At 44.0% G+C, this 20,773-nt stretch overlaps 1 long non-coding RNA gene across 1 annotated transcript in view; it reads right to left on the bottom strand.

Annotated features, from left to right (window-relative positions):
- LOC132654645 (uncharacterized) overlaps positions 1 to 20,773 on the bottom strand; it is a 336,065-nt gene that overhangs the window by 253,722 nt on the left and 61,570 nt on the right. The gene's annotated exons all lie outside the window — the stretch shown is intronic.

The following is a 20,773-nucleotide window of genomic DNA, read 5'->3' as shown; positions in this document are numbered from 1 at the left end:
CAAAAGAAACTAATAAGGCAAGAGTACTCCAAGATCTTCAGTTCACCCGTGAAGACCTCGCCATCATTTCCATAGTCAGTAATGGCGTCACGTAATGGCTGCCCTCAATAATTAAGACCTAACAGCCAAAGCCCAATGTTTGTGGACTACAACCATGCACACTCTCACATAAGACAGCACGCATCTTTGCCTCTTTTTATGATATGGCACCATTTTATGTGCTCACTCCCTGTGGAACCTATTCCCTGACACATTTACTCAAAGCAAAATGCCGTGTATGACAGGACACAAGAAGTGTCCCCCTAAGTGTTCCACACAGGGGACTTCAAAGCTCCTTCTGTGCCCATCTCTTGTCTCTCCGGCATTACTTCCACGGGCTCATGCCCTTCCTGTAGTTAGAAAACACTGGGAACTCCAAGGATGGGAATCAGGGATGTCCCAGCCTTCTGTTGGGCAGTTTTGCAATAACTATCTGCTGTCACTCAAATGTTTCCATAATAATATGTTCTGTGGGTGATCTAAGCATGTGGTAAATGCTCCTTTAATTATGATCAGTGGCAAGTTTCTGAGATTGGTTCTATCAAAATGGCCAAATGAGTTGGCATTGTAAGCTGCCCCAGTACTGTAGCATTTGTGGTGTGTGTGTGTGTGTGTGTGTGTGTGTGTGTTTGGCTGATGAGATGGTTTTTATTTTTATTTTTTGAACCACTTCAGTCTTTCCCAAAGGCATGTACAAATAAATATACTCTGACCCATCGTTCCCCATTAGGAAAATTTGCCAAGCATTTTTACAGTAAGACTCTAAAAAACTAAAAATGTTTATAGCTTTGGATCCAGTAACTCCACTCCTGGGAATCAAGCATGAAGAAATAAGTCCCATGCATGACGAGCTTATACACAAAGGCATGCATCATAACAATGAGTCAATCAAAACAAACTAAATCGCCAACGGTGCTGAAGAGCACAACCCTAATACTGCCGAGTCTTCAGTTTTATCCTTCTCAGGAAATAATCCTCGAAATCTGACTATCTAGACTGCCCACATTCAAAAATGGAAATTAGGTGCATGCGCTTTGAAGTACCTTACCAATAAAGTTATTTTCAGAGTGTAATCATGTAAACGACACTTATTGTAATATCGTAGCAGCGTCCCATGTATTAAGAAAATGCCTCTTTCCTGGAATGCTCAGAACATGTCATGTTCGCTAGCAAAAATTATGTGAAGTCTAGTATTGTGACTTTTCTGGAAGTGGTTGAAGCTAGACATAAAGATAATAAAGATATTCAGACAGCTCTGCATAAAGATGAAAAATTAAAACATCTGGTTAGCATCCGGAGTTACCTTTTATGTTGCTGCTGCTTCTGCTTTTCCCCGTGTGTGTGTGTGTGTGTGTGTGTGTGTGTGTGTGTGTGTGTACAAGAGTGTACCCACACACTCACATATAGACCCCCACTGAACCTGAATCTCACAGCTGTGTCTAGACTACTCTCCCAACAAGGCACTGGGATCCACCTATCTCCAGCCCCCAGCACGGGGGTGCAGGCCTGTGCTGCCGACCATGGCATTCCTTTGGGCACTGAAAATCCATGCTCAGGTCCTTATGCTGGCACAGCAGGCTCCATACACACTGAGCCAACTCCCCAGCCCCCAAGGGGTTGTTCTTCAGCTGTAATGTCACAAGGGCGGGAGGATCAAAGAATGAGGACATTGAAAACCTTGCTGGAATATGAACCAGTGATAACTGACCTTACAGACTGGAGAAGCCTAAATCCCTTCCAGTGTTATCCTAGAATCAAAGGCCAATCACGGTAAAAGGACTATCCAACATCAGGCCCAACAACTTGTCACTGAGGAAGAACTAGGGAAAAGGTCATCAGACCCTGAATCAGTGTCCTGGAGAGATGAACCACTCCTTTCTTCCTTCTCCACCTCAAGCACATTTGTCCTTCCATGGCCACTCTGGTTTCAAGGTTGTGGCACCCATGTTATGTCTGCAGGGTGGTGTTTCCTATCAGCCTCCACATCAGAAAGCTGAATAACGTTTCTTCCCTCTTAGGAAAAATGAAATTGGACTACAGGTCATTAAGTGCTTGTGCAGAGGACCCTGAGTTACGAAAGTTACACGAATAACATGTACACGACAGACACAGAAAAATAAAACGGAACTCTTAAGAACCAGCCTTGTGCTTTTTACATTTGCTCTTGAGCTCACTTGCTTTCTTAGTTCCATGATTCTGACTTAGCCCATAGATTCCAGAAGCTTAGGAAACACACTTTTCATCTGTAACAGAAAGCCGCCTATAGCGGTCTTTTTAAAAACTCTACTTTATTTGGGGTGTTTAGGCCTCTACCTCCTTCCCACCAACCCTCCAGCCTTAAGTAGCATAGGTCAGTGGAAAGAGGGGCCCCTAACCCCTTTACTTCTCCCTGCTAGTTAGGGTCAAGGGGTTCTTTTAGGGTCTATGCCAATCTCCGTCAACCACAGACACAGTTAGCAGGCTCCTCCATGCCACTGGGCCCCGAAGCATTTCTCTCTGTCTGTCTGCTCCAAACTGCCACACCATCTCTGGTCCCTGGCCTCTCCAAACTGCTACATCCCAATTCCAAACACCACCACAACATGCCTTCTCCTCTCTTTCTCTGCTTTCGTATTTATGCTCCCAGAATCCTAGACCACACCCTCTCCATGCTATACATGGAAGGCCATTAACAGCTGGCAAGAATCACACCCGCACATAACAATTAACAAGTGTGGACAAACTATAGCCCAACTAAAATGCCACACTTGGGATTAAAATTTTAAAAAACCATATTTACATAATGTAACTGAGTTTACAAAGAAACCAAAACTTCCATTACATTGATATCTGATATAGCGGTCTACATGTATACACAGGGTCTGACATTCTGTGCTCGAGAAAGCTATCCTCCACCCTTGCTGTGCAGGCATGAGAGGCCTGTGAGAAGACTCTCCAGAGTCAGAAAAATACCTGCCATGCAAGAGAGAAGGTCTGGGTTCCAATCCGCTGTGTCCACATAAAAGTCACGTGCAGCGGCATCCTTCTGAAACCCCGACACTGGACAAGGTGTACAGGAGGATCAGGGTTGCTCACACGCCAGTTGGCACAGCTGAATCAGTGTAAACCTGATCTTAAACAATAGAGGAAGATACCTGATGGCAACCTCTGGCCTCCACTTGCATGTGTGCACGCCCACACATTCGTGTACACACACCACACAGGCAATCATGTACATACGGCACACGCTACATACACACAGGTGTAGAACGCCCACCGAGGATGGCTGGCGTGGCTCTGCAGCCTGTGTTCTGCAATGACAGCGCTGTCCTCTGGTGGACAGTGTATTCACCAGCTGTTACACTCGCAGAAGACGTTCTTCTTTATTTCCTGTTGTTGGGATGAGCACCGTGACTGAAGGCACAGGGAGGAATGGGCTTATTTCAGTTTGCACTTCCAGGTCATAGGCCATCCTTGAGAGAAATCAGGGCCGAAACTGAAGCAGAAACCAGGAAGGGATGTTGGTCACTGGCCAGCCTTCCAGCCCACTCAGCTAGACTTCTTATATGGCCCAGACCCACCTACCTAGGAATGGTGCCACCCAGAGTGGGCTGAGCCCTCCCACTTCGAACACTGATCTCTAATAGACGTGGCCACAGGCTAGTGTGGTGGGGGAAATTCCTCAGTTGAGTCCCATGGGACTCCAGGTTGTGTCAAATAGGCAATAAAACCTAACCAGCCCAGAAGGCAAAGATAGAAATAAAGTATTAGCAAAGGCAAAAGTGAGACACATTTCAGTCCCAACTAAAATCTCAAGCCACACCCCGGGTACTCCAGACCCCAGGTGGCATGAACTTGTGCCCTCACTCCTTTGCTGTATAGACTGGTTGTTAATACTCCTCCCTCTTTAGTCAACTCTGTGGACCTACCTGCCCCAAGGACCACACGCCCCTGGCTGAGGCAGTTCTCCACAGCTGAGGTCGACCCTGAAAGGCATGATTCTAGGTCACCCTGCTCCCCACCCACCTATCCCTGCCTTGAGGATGCGGGGTGGCTCACTTCTTGCCTAGAAATTCAACCCTTATCAGTAAATCCAACAGCTGCGAGTGCCTGCATTTTCCTAATGAAATATAAGCATTCCTTAGAGGGCATAGCTTTAGATGCAGACTGTTGCAATAAAGTAAGTATCACAATAAAGTGGGTCACACAAATTTGTTGGTTTCTCGGTGCATATAAAAGTTATTTTTACATTGCACTGCAGTCGATGGAGTCTGTAATTGCATGATGCCTAAAAATACCAACGTAAATGTCTTTGTTAAATAAATGCTTTATTGCTAAGTTATGCTAACAGTCATCTGGGCTCTTAGCAAGACACAATCATTTTGCTGCTAAAGAGTCTGACCTCACTGCTAATGGATTTAGGTGAATCCAAATCTCACTTTCTGAAGACTAGGGTACCAGCAGCAATTTCTTACCAGACAATGAAGCTGGCTGTATCAATTACCAGATCTTTCCCCAAAAGATTTCTCTGTGGCATGCGATGCTATTTGATAACATTAGACACACAATAGAACTTCTCTCCAAATTGGAGTCAACCTTATTAGATGCTGTCACTGCTATGTCAAGTTTGTATAACAGCTGGTGACACTTCAACAAAATACAACATCTTCACCTGTCCATCGCAGCTGAGGACACCTACTCCTCCATTTACCCAGAAAGCATCTTACTCAGTATTTTCTTGTGAGACTGCAGCAATCTTGTCTCTTTTCCCAGCTCTACCCTGAACCCTAGTTCCCTCACTTCTTCAACCACGTCTATGGTGACTTCCTCCTCTGCAGCCTTGAACCCTTCAAGTCACTGTAGCCTCTGAAACTAATCTCTTCCAAACTCCCATTCAGTTTTTCATCTCTTCCTGTGAATCAACAATGTCATTAACAGCATCCAGATTGTGACCCTTTCAAAAAGGTTTTGATTTTACTGAAGTGAGACATGAAAGCCAAATGTCTCTTCAGTCCATAGACTGGAGAGCAGATCTTGTGTTAGATGGCATGAAAGCATTAATATTAATACCAATATTGTACACTTACATGAGATGCACGGCCCATGGCAGTAACCGGGCTAGAGAGGCACGTCAATCAGTAAAGGGCTTGCCGGGCAAGCATGAAAAACTGAGTCTGATCCCCAGAACCCTGTAAAAGAAGCCAGGAGCGGTGATGCATGCTTGTGATCCCAGCACTGGGAAAGCAAACACAGAAGAATCCCGGGGCTTGTTGGCCATCAAAGGTAACCTAAGGCATGAGACCCAGGCCAAGTGAGAGACACTGTCTCAGAGAAGGTGGACAGCACCCTGTCTAATGACACCCAAGGTGGCGCGCACACACATAAAGATACACACACACAAAGAGAAGTAATGTTTTGAAAGAAGACTTCTCCAGTGAGTAGTAAGCCTCAGCAGCAGCCTTCAAACACTCCATTGGCCACGCGGAAACAGATCCGCTGTCATCTAGGCTCTCTTGTTCTGCCTACGAAACACAGCCATAGAATATTTAGTAGACTTCTTAAGGGTCCTAAATTGTTTTTGGAAAAAAAAAAAGAAAAAAAAAGCAATGATTGATTCTTAACTTAATGCCAATCAGCTGCCATCACCCCTAACAAGAGAGCTAGCTATCCTTTGAAGCTTTGTCGATTCCTCTTCAGCTATGAAAACCCAAGAAGCACCTTCTTTCAGAGTAAGACTTGTTCCGTCTGCCTTGGAAATCTGTTGAGCGAGGCCAGCTTTACCAGCGACCTCCACCACATCGGGATATCTCAAGGGGACTTCACCAGGAGCACCTGCTGATTCTCTTCGTTGTTGTGTGTTCACACTGCTCCCCCCAAAACTTACAAACTAACCTCTGAGACCCTAAAATTTCTTGTGAAGCTTCCTCGCCTCTCGTGGAATTGAAGAGAGTCACAGCCTCATATGAATGGAGCTTTAGCCTAAAAGGACGCTGTAGCTGGTTTGAGCTTCTGTCCCAACCACTAACACTTCCTCCCTCTTGGGCAGTGGGCTCTTCTCCTTGCTTAGCATTGTGTGCTCACTGGAGTAGCTTTTTACATTTCCTCCTCTTTCTTTACTTTCTCAGAATGGCTGTTTGCTGCCAGAGGCCTGGCTCTGTCCTGTCTCTGCTTTTGACATGTCTTCCTCATGGGGGATTGGTACACAGGGAGAGACTAGAGCTTTTATTTGGACACTGAGAGGCCAGTGATTAACTGTACTAATTTCCACAGTGTCTCAGAGGATAGGGGATGAAGGAAAGGGAAGAGAGCTTGGGGAACAGCTGAGGCTGGGGCAGTCAGAACACACATGACATTTGTTAAATGTGAGTCGTTTATGGGTGCTGTTTGTGGCACTCCAAAACCATCACAATGGGAACACTGTGCATCACTGTATCATAAGGCTTGAAAGGTTTGACATATTATGAAAATTAATAAGGCATGACATAGAGACACAAATGCAGCCCATGCTGTTGAGGGAAACAGCACCTGTGAGTTTGCCTGACTTATAGTTGCTAAATATTCAACAGAATGGTACCCAAGGACATGGGTCCTTATTCTCCATGCCAACCGTATAGCAAATCCAGGAGTCATCTGGTTGATAAGAGTTAACTGACCACCTAAAAATGCCTACCAGACAGGATTCTGAACATTTCCACCACAGAGAAGTGGTCACGTCTGAGATGATACTAATTGCATATTCTACCATTTCTGAAAGGTCATACTGTACGACAAATATGTACACACTCATTGTGTGTCATAAAATCAAGATGTCAAAGATAACATGGGGGTGGATGAGCCTGAGTTGGCACAGTGTTTGCCAAGCATGCACCAACCCCTGGGCTCATCCCCAGGCACCACATAAAGGAGATGTGGTAGTCCACACCCATAATCTCTTCTGTACTTGGGAGGTGAAGGAAAAAAAAACCCTATACAAGTTCAAGGTTGTCCTTATTCCAATCTGGGATTTGTAATGCCTTTTCTGGAAAGAGACAGGAGTCCTGATACCCTGACACCAGGGTGAAGGCCATGGCTAGAGGCAGCCAGAAGCTATTTCTCAGCACTAGATCTGTTCGCTCAGCAAGGTTTACTGAAGCAAGACCGCACCTTCATCACTTCTGCTCCAGGTCACCGCCTCCCTCTCCCACCGGTGGCTCCTCCTTGTCTAGGGTAATCTATGTTTCTCCACATATGGAAAAATCACTTCTTCTCAGAAGCCTAATCCTCCACCTTCCTTAGCCCAAGAGGAATTAAATCTTTTTTTTTTTCTCTTTGAAGTCTCTGAACACAAGGCAATGTTTATAACCAAGTGTTTACAAAGAGACACTTGTGAAACCATAATTCCATGACCTGGATTCTGGGCTGGCATGATATTAAACAAGAACTGTGTTCACCATGCTCTCATTTGTAAAATATAGCTAACACTTGCCTCACCTGCTTTACAAACAGGGCTAAATTAGATGTATGTGAGGGTGCCTATAAATACCCATGCTTGGTGCCTGAACTGGTGGTTTAGGGTTGTTTGTTTGTTTGTTTGTTTGGTTGGTTGGTTGGTTGGTTGGTTGGTTAGCTGGCTTGTTATTTGATTAGTTGGGTAGCTGGATGGCTGGCTAACTGGTTGGTTGGTTGGTTGGTTGGCTGACTAGCTGGCTAGATGGCTTGTTAGCTGTCTACATAGCTAGTTGGCTAGCTGACCAGCTGCTTGATTGCTTGCCTGCCTAACTGGCTGATTGATTGGTTGGCTGGATGGCAGGTTGGCTGGTAAGCTGGTTGGTTGGTTGATTGATTTCTCCTTTCTTTCCAATATATGAGGGTGGATACCTGTCTAGTGAGGTTTTTATTCTACTCGAGCCCTGTAGAGAACTTGCCTAGCAATAGTGCTCACTGGGAGTGAGTTCTCAATAAATGGAAATTTAACTAATGTATCTGCCAGAGGTGGGATCTCTCATCCTCTTCACAAAGGCTGTCATTAGTATGTTTCTCTTCCCTGCCCTCTCTGTGTGCATTGGTATATGCCTGGGAATATACATTCTATCCCTGATAGCAGCCTTTTTTCTGAGCTGTGGCATTGCAGCCCTGCAGAGGAACCCTGAGGCCCATTGACAGCCAGACAACGACTACAAACAGTCTTTTCACAGGCTCATACACCACAACCAGATGAATTATTTTTCATTTTTCTACCTGGCCCTGATATGTGCAGTGGCCAGCCCTGAGCCTTTCCACCTTAGTCACACTGGGCCAGTGGTACAGACTCTAGAAGGCAGCAGTATCAAGATTCAAGGGAAACGGATGCTTAGCTAGAGGGTCAGCACCACACCAGGATCCATGAACCTCACACAGGCACTCTCCAAGTCTCTGTGCCCAAGGGAGAGAGGGTTCTCAAACAATACTGCCATTCAGTGCTGACATTCTATTTAGAGTAGGAGGGAGAGATAGTTAGTACTAAAGGAGAAAGGACATTCAAGCACACACATACACACACACACACAGTGACTCCAAAGCTGAACAGATACATAAGTGAGTCACTGACAGTCATTGACAACAGTCCTGTGTAGGCAACTTCAGGTCATTAGTGGGGGGGATCTTCTCCATCCTACTCATTCACATGCATCATGAAGCTAGAAAACCAGGAACGTTGCAGAGACGGAGGTGTGTGTCCTTAGCGTCTCCTCTTCAGCCATTCCCTGAATGTTCATGAAGTTAACTTCCACAAACCAAGATATGACTGCATTAAATAGTACGACTAGCGAAGATGCAAGACTTAAGTCTAACATGAAGGTGGCTGTTCCATGCGGACTTACCAGGGACAGGGCCCAGCCGCACACACAGGAAGAGTTCGTTTTACGACAGTGTTCCCTTCCCAGTTCCTCTCCTTACCACAATCCCAAGCTAATATCTTAAACACTGCTCTTAAATCTTTCATTTAGAGGACCAAATTTTTCATCATTCAAACTTATTTTTAATATTCCCATGAATCGCATCCCCTGATGGGTTCATGCATAACAAATATTTGGAATTTATCAATTATTCTTCAGCACATGTTAACTTCAATTACCACACTGAGTTGACAGCCTTGAAGTTCAATATCAAACGCTTGATTTTCCTGCTACATAGATGAGTGCTTATTAAACTTGAAAATAGTCCAAGGATGGCCTCTATTATCTGCACAGATGCCTGTGGCCTTCTCTGGGAAAATGCATTCGTTCCTTCCTCCTCCACTCATCTGTACCTGGGTGTGACTCAAAGTATGATTCTTGTCTGAAAGCAAAGGAAGGAAAAGAGACTTGCACTAGGTTAGGAAGCAGTGGGAACTTCAAGGTTCTGGTGCCAGTGGAGGGCACAGGACAAAGATTAGGCCACACAGCCTTAATTAAGAAAAATTATTTTTATTTCAATATTGCCCATGACCATCTCTGAGGATGCACTAAAGAGGCCCGGGTATCACATTTAGTGCATTCTCAGAGATGTTGCCTAAGCTAAAGAAGCCCCAAACGTATTCCCCATTCTCCGGCACTGCCCATTACAATTTTTCTTTAAAAAGTATTCAAGAGGAAAGCTTATACTTACAAAACAAAAACACACATGTACGCATGCTTATCTAGATATCCAGGGTTTGTGAGATATGTAGAACATGTAAGGTTAAAGTTGAAGGGATGATGAGCACATGTGCTCTAAATTCTCAGGGTCTGGGAATTCAAACAGAGGACCCAAGGGAGATGCACACGACAGCTTCGCTTTCTTTCTTTCAGGTGAAGACCATCTCCTCTCATACAGACAGAGCTCCACCCACTCACCAGGGAGGGAAGAAAGTTAGCACCGGCCATCAGAGACGGAGTTGCTTTTCCAGCAACTGATGCTCCCCCATCGTCTGCTGGACTGGTGGGAATGCCTCAAGAAGGTACCCACACATTCCCACCTGCTCCTAGTTATCACTGCTTGCACCCAGGAAGAGCTAAAGCTGATCTTTGTGTACCCCAATCACGGCCAGTGGGAGGCTCCCAGAGAAATGAAAGATGCCAGAAGACAGATGAACTCACAGTGCGCTGAGAGTCAACATTTGAAACCCTAACTTTAAATCTTCCTCTTACAGGACTGCTTATAACACTATTGAGGAAATAACACTTTAGTCTCTGTGTTAGCCTTGCTATTTTAAAAGAAATTTCCAATTTTGCTTCTATTGCAAAGCCTAAGTATTTTGCATTTACCAGGCTCCTGTCTTTATTCATCTGTCTTTGTTCTTCACCAGAGCAATACTACACCCTGGAAAGAGATGAGTGGGGAACATAAAATAGCCTTAGCATCCTTTACTGTATTTTCACTGGAATTCTTTCCCATGAAACTTGGCTCAATGAAAGTTTATAATTCTTTTCTAATTTCTTTCCTAATTTTTTTTCTTTTATGTTTAAGCCAAACCGTTTGTGAAAGTCCTTTTAAATTCAAAGAAAGTGAAAACAAAGTCAGCCTTTTTTTTTTTTTTTTTTTTTTTTTTGGTGCAGAGAGCAATTCCAGCCCCAGCAGGGGAGCACTCCTGACTGAACAACAACCACCCTCTTTCCTCACACAAAATGTGAGCTCCCTGCCTGGGGTTCCCTCACTAATGACTGTGTGACTCATGATAATGTACGGGCCTCCAAAGCTGAGCCTCTCTTCCTCTGCTGACCCAGGCTACATTGTCAATGCTGAAAGGGTGACCATGGGACAGCAGGTGTGACTGGGACTGTCTTTCTACAAGTCTCTTCTGCATCTCTCTTCTGAGCCCCGTGAGCCAGCCAACACTGAGGAACAAAGCTACCCAGAGGCTTTAATTGACACTTGGCATAAACACCACACCTATTAACAAAATCACCATTCTCCCCAGGAGCACAGCTTTCCCTCCTTTGGTCCAGGGAGCAGGTGATGGGCGCTTTCCAAATGTCAGATGGCTTGCAGCCTTCACTCTGTCCCTGGATTTTCTTTATGAGCACTGTGCTTCCTCGGGAACAAGCAATAATGGGCTCGGGGAGGAAACTGAGCTTGGAGTAGAGCGGACTTGCTGGCTAGGCCTAGCTCTAAATCTCCCCTTGAGCCCCTCAAAAGGATGCGGGCAGCGGGGAAACCATCCCAAGTCTCCAACTTCTGTTTTCTCATTGCGTGATGGGAAATTCAGATTTTTAGTATACTGGGAGAAGTGGGAGATATGGAAAAACCCAGAGGAGGCTTTGTATAGGACCGTCACAGCGGAAACACACTGCAGTCCACATTTCTGCCTCCACCCTGGCTTTGTCCTTTTTAGGTATGCGTACATGTGCACATGTCCCCCACACGTGTGAATGCAATTGTTTATCGCACGTATACCTCTACACACGGAGGACTGAGGGTGACGTCAGGGGTCAACGTTTGCAGCCTCCACCCCACGGAATAAGGCCACACTGAACCCAGAGCTCCCCTTTGGCTAGTCCAACTAACGGACTTGCTCTGGAGAGATCCCATCGCTGCTTCCCCAGCGCTGCTGTGTTTTATTAGCCACTCTTTGTTGCTACGATACAACCATGACTAAAAGTGGCCTATGGAAGAGTTAACTGTGGGTTTGGGTGGGAAATGGCAGCAGGCAACCTAAACGGGTGGCCGAGAAATCACATCACTGGAACAACAGGGAAAGAGAGTCGATGGGGGTGGGACTATAACGTCCCAGTGACGTACTTCCTCCAGCAAGGGCACCCCTCCTACAGCTTCCACGACCTCTCCAAACCGCGCCACCAAGAGTTCAAGTACCTGGACCTACTGGAGACAGTACTCACTCAGCCCCCTGTCCCCCACTAGCTCTGGAGCTAGGCAGTCAGGCCCCCACTTTCACAGCAAGGTGCAGCACCAGCTCCCCAGCTCCTGGTTTCACACCCTGGCATGTAATCACATCATTTCCTCCCAGAAGGAAGGTCTGCTTTGCTTCTCAAGTGCTGGCCTAAGTCACGTGACTTGCTCTGGTCAGTGAAGCGGGTCCTTGTTCCATTGCCAAATCCAGATGTGGGGTGGTTGTTTTGGCCCCGTGAGAAGCGCCTTTTGGGGTGCTCCTCAGAGTTCTCTGGTGTGCCTCTCCTTCAGGAAGAAAGGCTTTCGTCACACAGTTGCCCAGAGTTGCCCAGACACCCAGCCTCACAATTGTATTCTTCGCCACCTCGCAAACAAGAAAGGCGTGGGATTGGAAGTGATTTGTGACACTTCTGACTTTTTTTGGTAAGAGTGTTTTGCCTGCATATATGTTTGTGCTTCTTATGCATGCCTGGGGCCTTTGGAGTCCAGAAGAACATGTTGGGTCCTCGGGAACTGGTTATAGTCGGCCATGTAGCTGCTGGGGACCAAACCCAGGTCCTCTGCAAGAGCAGCAATTGCTTTTAGCCACTTTTAAATTTGTTTTCATATTTTTCTTTGAAAAGTCTCTACGTGTATACAGCGTATTTTGATCACATTCATTCCTAACTCCCCCTGTGACACCCCTCTAGGACCTCCCACCGCATCTCCCACTGGGTCCAATTACTGCTGTCTGTATGCACACGGTTGTAAGACCATCCTGGGTCATGAACAACCTACTAATGGTTACACTGAAAAAAATGAAAATGACTCCCTCCCCGCAGCAGCCATCAATTCCCAATAGCTAGGGATGGGGACTGGGGTGGGGCCCTTCATGCTGGAATTTTTTTCTAAAGATTTGGGTTTTTATTTTTAATAATTTGTACTTGTGATTATCTCTTTGTGGTATGCGTGGATGCCCACAGGGACCACACGCTTCAGATATGAGTTGGAATTATGAGCTACTGTGTGCCACCGGACACAGCTTCTGAGAGCTGAACCTGAGACGTTTACAAGGGCAGCAAATGCTTTTAACCCCTGAGCCGTCCCTCCTGCCACTGTGCTTAAGGTTTTTAGAAATGAGTTTTCTCTTTTAAAAGTGGCATTTGACTATCAACACCAGTTCTTGCTTTTCTGTCTATCATCTTGTGCTGTATAAAGTGGAGATACAGCGATCAGCGGAAAGAACTCACCATGTCAGGAAAACTTAGGCAGAAAGACACTCTTCAAGCCTAGAAGAAGCAGGTAGAATCCAGAGAAAATGCCCCCAAAAATCAGCAACAATGGAATTTAAAGCTGAAGAACACCTCCTCCCCCCAATATGGTTCTCTTCCTCCTCGACTATTCCTCTGCCCACTCCCCAAGCACCCCATAATTAAGTGCCATTTCCTCAATCCAGGATAAAACTGTAATAATGCCCGGTACCAGGGAGCTAGAAGAGAAGGCATATGAGTCTGGGTAAATTGCATGTCTGGGGCCACTTGAGCTCTCTAAGAACAGTGCTGTAGGCAAGAGGGAAGGGGTCCCCTGGCAACAGTGTGTGCTAAAAACTGTAGCTTTCTAGCACATGCAGCACTCAGAGCCCATCAGTGTGAGTGGGAAGGAAAGCATTCCTTCAAGAGAGGAAGGAGGAAGTGGACTCCCCCAGTGTGTGCTCTCCCTTCAGCTATAAGTCCACGATGAATCCGAACCCCCAGTTTTGTGTATGTGCTCTCCCTTTATGGAGCAATGTTGCCAAGAATTATTGAAGAGATAAGTCACAGCTAGCAAAGTGCTTAACGGTCTGTAGAAGTCCTATAAAACACACCCACGATGGAAAAAGAAACTGAATGAAAAAGAAGGGGGCTGGAAACACGGGTTGGCAGAGTGCTCGCCTGGCGTGCAGGAAGCTGTGGGTTCAATCCCCAGAACCACACAAAGGCAGGCAAGGTGGCTTCTGCCAGGAGTCCCAAGTTCAAGGTTATCCCTGGTGACATAGTGAGCCTGAGGTCAGCCAGGGTTCTATATAAGACTCTGTCCCAAATAACCAGGAGAAGGTAAGGGAAGAAGGGGGGGAGGGATAGAGGGAGGGAGAAAAGGAGGGATGGAGGAAGGAAAAGAAGGAGAAAGAGAGGAAGATATGTTAGACTCTTTTGCGTATTTGCTTTTATATATTTTAAACCCTGTTATCTTCTTTGCCCTTGGTGACCTGCAACTCACTATGTAGACCAAGCTGGCTTGGAACTCACAGAGATCCAACTGTCTCTGCTTCTCAAGTACTGAGATTAAAAGTGTGTACCAGCATGCCCTGCCATATTTTAGACCTCTTAGACCATACTGAAGTTTCACATGCAAAAAAAAAATAAAAAATAAAAAAATAAAAGTTAAATCATAGAGGAAAGGAGAAAACTCTAAATTTAAAAATAGAGACAAATATTTCAATGAACACTCCTAACAGTACACAGATCACACATCTTACAGAACCATAGAACAACAAACTGATACATGTCAGTCACCTCTAGGATCCTGATTCAGACAACACAACCTCAAAAGAACACGTGAGACAACAGGATAAACCGCATTTGGAATAGAAATGAGATAGTAAGAGCCTATTGTTTCCAGTCGGTGCTGGGATGGTGGCGTGGCTTCATGGGGAAAGTTCTTCTCATTAGATATGCACAATTAATTATTCAAGCACGAACTGATAAACTATTTGTAAATTGCTTTAGAAACTCTCCACAAAGAAAAAAAATGGCTAGTGTGTGGGCAAAGAATAAAGCAAAATTGATTTGAAAAAATTGGTAAAATTAAGTAGTGAATACATCCAGATTCATAAATTAATAAAAGATTCACTTTTGTACTGGTGTGAAAATGTCTGTATTTTAAAAGCCCCAAATGAATGGATGGTGGTGATGCAAAAGCCTAATCACAGGACTCAGGAGGCAGAGGCTGGCAGATCTCTGTGAGTTTGAGGCCAGCCTGGTCTACAGAGTAAGTTCCAGGGCAGCCAGGGCTACAGAGAGAAACCCTGTCTTGAAAAAAAAACTAATTAAAAAATAAAAATAAGTGTCATTAAATATGAGAGCATATTGTCCCTGAAAAGGAGATTTTAAAGGCAAAATGCAGTGGCTAGACAGATGCTCAACAGTTAAGAGCACCTGTTGCTCTTAAAGAGGACCTGCGTTTGATTCCCAGCACCTACAGCACAACCTCCTGTAATGCCAGTTCCAGGGGATTTGACACTTTCTTCTGCTGTCCTCAGGCCAGTCATGCACATGGTACATATACATACATGCAGGCAAAACATTCATATTAAAAAAATAAAATATTTTTTGAAAAGCAAAATATATTACTTGTGAACCTTAATTTTACTTCCTTTGTGGGGAAAAAAAAACATCAAAAAGCACTATGAAGATAACTTGGACAATATGAATATCAATTAAGTAATATGAAATTATTCTTAATTTCCTTCAGTAAGATAATCATACAGAACTTGTCTGTGGATTCTTAGGAAAATTAAACCAAACTAGATAGTTAGAATCAATCCTGATATATAAAACTTCATTTCAAATGGATTAGCAAACATGATAATATTTATTAAACCATTTCTATCTGGTTTTAAAAGCCCATGGTTAAAAATTTGAAAGATACCAATAAGTCTTTAAAAATGAAAGTTTTAAAGTTCTTACACTATAAATGCAATATCAGAGAAACAGAGGTCAAACTATTGTGCTTGTATAAAAACATATAAATATACAGATTCTCCTTAAACTACTTGATTTTGTCCTTTTCCTGTGACCTTTTAAATTTACATTTAACTGGCTGCAGAGATGACTCAGTTGTTAAGAGCACTAGCTGCTCTTGCAGAGGACCCTGGTTTAGTTCCCAGAACCCATATGGCAGCTCACAACCATCTGTAAACTCCAGTTCCAGGGGATCCAATAGACTCATCTGGCTTCTTAGGCACCAGGCATGCACAGAGTGCACACATATACATGCAGACAAACACTAGTACACATAACATAGGAAACAAAGTTTTTAAATAATAAATAATTAAATTAAATTTAAATTTTGAATTAAATATATTGGGAACTTCATATATATATATATATATATATATATATATATATATATATATATCCAGTTGCTATATTAGGTAGTGATATGTGTTAGAATAAGTATGGGGAAACTTTCAAAGATTTAAAAACTTTGTGTCAAAATGGACTGCAATTGATTGTGCAAACTACCAGAAAACAAAACAGCAGCAAATGTAAAATCTGCAGAGCAAAAGACAGAAACAACAGGAGTCATGAACATTCAGCAGCAAATAAAACCAAAATGATTGGAGTAGGAGCAAAGACATAATTCACTGTGATGAGCATAAACAAGATTAAATTTCATATTAAACATGATTGATACAAAGAGAATCCAATTAAGCAAGAAGCCTAGAGTTTGGAGGAAAAAAATGTCAGACAAATCCAAATAAACAGAAAACTACACTTGGAGTATTAAAATAAGACACAAAGTTGAACTCCGAGGCAAATGTATTAAAAGGGCCCGTTAACTATTTTATAATTGTCATCTTATACTGATAAAGAAGAATATTCGAAGTTATGTTCTAAATGTCCACAAATATGCAGCAACTAACATTGATTGTTTCAATACAGAAAATGAGTACTAGCAGAAAACAAGAAAAAAGATCATTTAAAAGTCTCCTTACAGTGCTGATAGAGCAAACTGCTGTACCGGTAAGACAGGAATTAAGGTTCCGCAGCTGTTCATCTTTTTGGACTCATCTATGACTGTGAGCACCTCATAGGGGCTCCTTTCTTCACTGAGTACCTTGTGACCTCTGGCTGTATACCTGTCTGGGGATTTACGAACACCTGAAAGCCTGTTGGAAAATGTTTTTATCCCCCCATGTCTTAATAATACTAGCTCAAAGGATTTGACCTAAATTATTAATAAAGCTTGGTTTAATAATTACCAAGACTTCACTCTATGGAGAATACATCCCCTGTGCCCATGGTTCATTCACATAAATCCACAGAGAAAATCTAGAATTCTACTAATACCCTCTAGCCAAAAAATGAAAGAAAATTGCAGATGAAGCCGGGCGTGGTAGCGCCCACCTTTGATCCCGTTGCTCAGGAGGCAGAAGCGGGCAGATCTCTGACTTTGAGGTCAGCCTGGTCTCCTGAGCAAGTCTCATGATAGCCAGTTCAACACAGAGAGACCTTGTCCAGAAAAAAAAGGGGGAAGGAAGAAGGAAAATATAGAGATGAATAAAAACAGGGCATCCATAAAATAAAGGCACCTTGAATGGTTAGAAATCACTAATAATTCCCTAGATAAAGAGGAAAAAGGAAATGGCCACTAAAAACTTAGCAGGCCTGGGGAAGGGCTCCGTCAGTAAAAAAGTTTGATGAATAAGCATGGAGACCTGAGTTCAGCTCCCTGGAGCCATGTAGAAAGCATGATGGCATGCCTGTAAACATAGTGCTGGGAAGAAGGAGACAGGAGGATACCTGGAGGTCACGGCCCAGCCAGTCTTTCCAAGGCAGCGAGATCCAGCTTCAAAGAGAGACCCTCAAAAGAGAAGGTGAAGAGTAAGGAAAGAAGATACCCAACATTGACCTCAGGCTCCCACATGAATATAGGCCTGAGCCTGAATAAGTGTGTAGAAATATATAACACACGCACACACACAATATGTTAATCAGCAAAAATGACATGCCCTACTATAACTTAGAAGTACATGATTAAGTTAATTTGCAAATTAGCTTTTCAATAAATTGCTTTGGAACACTAAGCTAATAAGTAGGCACTTGAGTTTCAAAAGAATAGGGAACAAAGAAAGAAAAGGCTAAGCCAGTTTTACATGAAAAGAGGAAAAATGGGGGTCTGGAGAGTGCTTAAGAGCACTTACTGCTCTTGCAGAGAGCATGGGTTAAGTTCACAGCATCCACATTAGGCAGCCCATAATCACCTGTAACTCCAGCTCAGGAGATTTGATGCCTTCTTCTGGCCTCTGCCAGGCACCTGCATGCATGTGATACATACAAAGGTACATACACACACACATTTTTTTTAATCTTTAAAAAGAAAAAGTGAGAAGATAGGGTGGGCTTGGGTTATGACTCATGATGCTGAGATGTGGGAAAGGCGATTGTAATACAAAACAATAAAGATTGGCATTTAAGTTAAAAAAGAAAGATAAATAGAACTAACATAGAATAGAAGAGAAACCCCAGAAATGGACATCAATTTGCACATGGTGCAAATGAAGAGCAGGATTGACTCCTTAGACTGATGGCGTGTCCTATGATGAACTGTTTTTCTTGCCTGTATCCACTTTGGGGAAGAATGCAGCAGTGTCTTGCTATGTTGCCCCAGTTGGTTTAAACTCCTTGGCTCAAGTGACCCCCCCTGTTCCAACCTCCAAAGGCCTAGGACTCCACCATCCCAGCTAGATCCACCAAGGACAACCCATCATAATCCTCAGACATCTAGAGAACAAGCAATAGAGACATTTAAAAATTGAGCACCTTTCAATTTAGCACTCATCTGTGTATGCAGAGTGTCTAGTAGGACAAAGCAACTTAAATTCATTCTTTCATCATTTGGTCACAAGACATAGGGACATTTATTGTAATGGTCCATTTTCAACAAAAGGCAGACAGGTACCTGCATTTAAGCAATTGGCTCAAGGTCACAGAGCCAGGAAGTCAGAAATAGGAAATTGAGACCTGCATCCCTCCAACACACTGAGCTTCCTCCAACGCACCTCATGTTCTCTCAGGGGACTTGAACCATCGCTTAGACTAGTGAATCATAAATCACATTACAAGAAAGACACTACAGACGCCACAGTGGATACTGACTCCTAGGAGCACAAATGAAGTCATTGATGCTGCCATGACAGTATCAGTCACAGAAGAATGATACAGAAATGCATACATCTTGCCACGAGCTCTCCTCCCACCAGCCTCCTCACCAAAGGGACTCAAATGGGCTTGCAGAATGTACCTGAGAACCACAGCGTAATCCTGCAGGCTGTTTTTAATCCCCTTCTTTCTCTCCCTTAAGTAAAGATGACTACCATATCCAGAGACTGCTTGAGCTTAACCTGTCTTTCTGGGAAGCAACTGGGATGGAGAACTCCAGGAACTCCGGCTCAGGAGTCCATCCCATGGTACAACTAGGTCACACAAGGCACCTGTCTCTGTAAAGAGCACTGCTATTTCAGGCTAGAGAAAAGTTCATGTGTATGATGGAAGCTGTTAATATCCTCTTCCTTCTGGTCTCCTGCTAGACCACATTGCTCAGTCCCTTCTTGTGTATGCTTGTGTCACTATAAAAAAAAAAAAAGCTAATAAGGAGCATGTTCCTCACATCAGTTATTTCTATGCAACTGGCTTACTTAGGTCATGGTAAGCCAGTGGTGGGCAGTGTGGACTGGGTTCAGAAGACAGCAATGTCTGGACTTGGCTGGCATCCCCTCTGTTGCCTCAAGGCTCTTTCCTTTGGCAATCTAGTGGAAGGCACACAACCCATCTTCCTCTGAAGTTTGGCTGACTGCAGGCTGAGATGATAAGACAGTTGACCACCATAAGACAGGATTGGGATTCCAAAACAGAAGCTGAGGTGTTCACAGCTTCCCGAGGACTCAGAACTAATACAGTATCATTTCTACCACATTGCTATTTCTACCAACCTGCCAAAGGAAGGATTCCCAGTCTTGTTTCCAATGTTGTATGAAAACACCCCAACATAAAGAAACTTGGAGGGGAAAGGGTTTGCTTTAGATCACAATTCCAGGTAACAGTCCATTTTGAGAAGTCGCAGCACAATATCCTGCCACCTCTGGTCACACCGCATCCATAATCAAAAGCAGAGAGAAATGCACAAACACATTCTCTTACACACACAGTTCAGCCCTGGGAATGGTGCCACCCACAGTAGACTGAGTCTTACCACATCAGTCAATCAAAATAATCCCCTACAGAGAGGCCTGCAGGCCAGCCCAAAGAAGATGATAGCTCACTGATACTCTCCTCCCATGTAATTCTAGGTTGTATCAAGCTGACAGTTAAAACTCTTCATCACCGAAGGCACAACACAAAAGAAGACCCTCTGCCAAAAGAAGCTGTTAAACACAACCATAGACTCACTTTGGTTGAGGACTAATCAAGAGGCAAAACCTCTATTATTTGAAACCATAAATCAGACCCCATGCCCCATTCATAGAGCATCAAAGCGGACCTCCCACCATCCTTTATTGTTACCTCTTGGCCTGAGGACTTTCCTCAAGAAAACATACCTTCAAGAGTGCGAAATGCTAGAAAACTGGAACTTTCAAAACAGTGAAACAAATGAGCACTTCCCCATGGCTGGTGGGAGTAGGTATGTGAACACAAGAGTGGGATAAGAAAGAGCCTTGTCGTCTATTATCTTTCAGAATGTCCCTGTGGATGAGGTCTGGTCACTCTCATTGGAAACTGGGAAATTGGCTTGTTAGCACATTTTTTCTTGGCTGCCTTCCCTTCTCTATCTCACTGCTCCAGCTTTGTCTTTTAAAGAAAGCATTCCTTTTGAATTTGTTATGGTTTTGAGACAGTGGCTTACTAGGTAGCCCAGGTGGCCTCAAACTCACAGTCCTCTTGTCCCAGCATCCCAAGTACTAGGGATACAGGTATGAGCCACCACCACCTGAATACTTTTTCCCCTTCTAAATAAAACATCATGCCTAAAACATTGGCTTGAAGTCTGAGAGACTGAGACAACACAGTATCCCTGCCTGTTGGTGGAATGTGACAGCATCTCTGCCTGTTAGCTGAATACAATAGCACAGCATCCCTGCCTGATAGTTGAATATGCTAACACAGTATCCCTGTCTGTTAGCTGAAGATGCTAG

The sequence above is a fragment of the Meriones unguiculatus genome, chromosome 6 (assembly GCF_030254825.1).
Source record: "Meriones unguiculatus strain TT.TT164.6M chromosome 6, Bangor_MerUng_6.1, whole genome shotgun sequence".
In the NCBI taxonomy this organism is placed as follows: domain Eukaryota; kingdom Metazoa; phylum Chordata; class Mammalia; order Rodentia; family Muridae; genus Meriones; species Meriones unguiculatus.
Note: the sequence above shows the minus strand (reverse complement) of the source record. Positions and strands in the feature narration are given on the sequence as shown.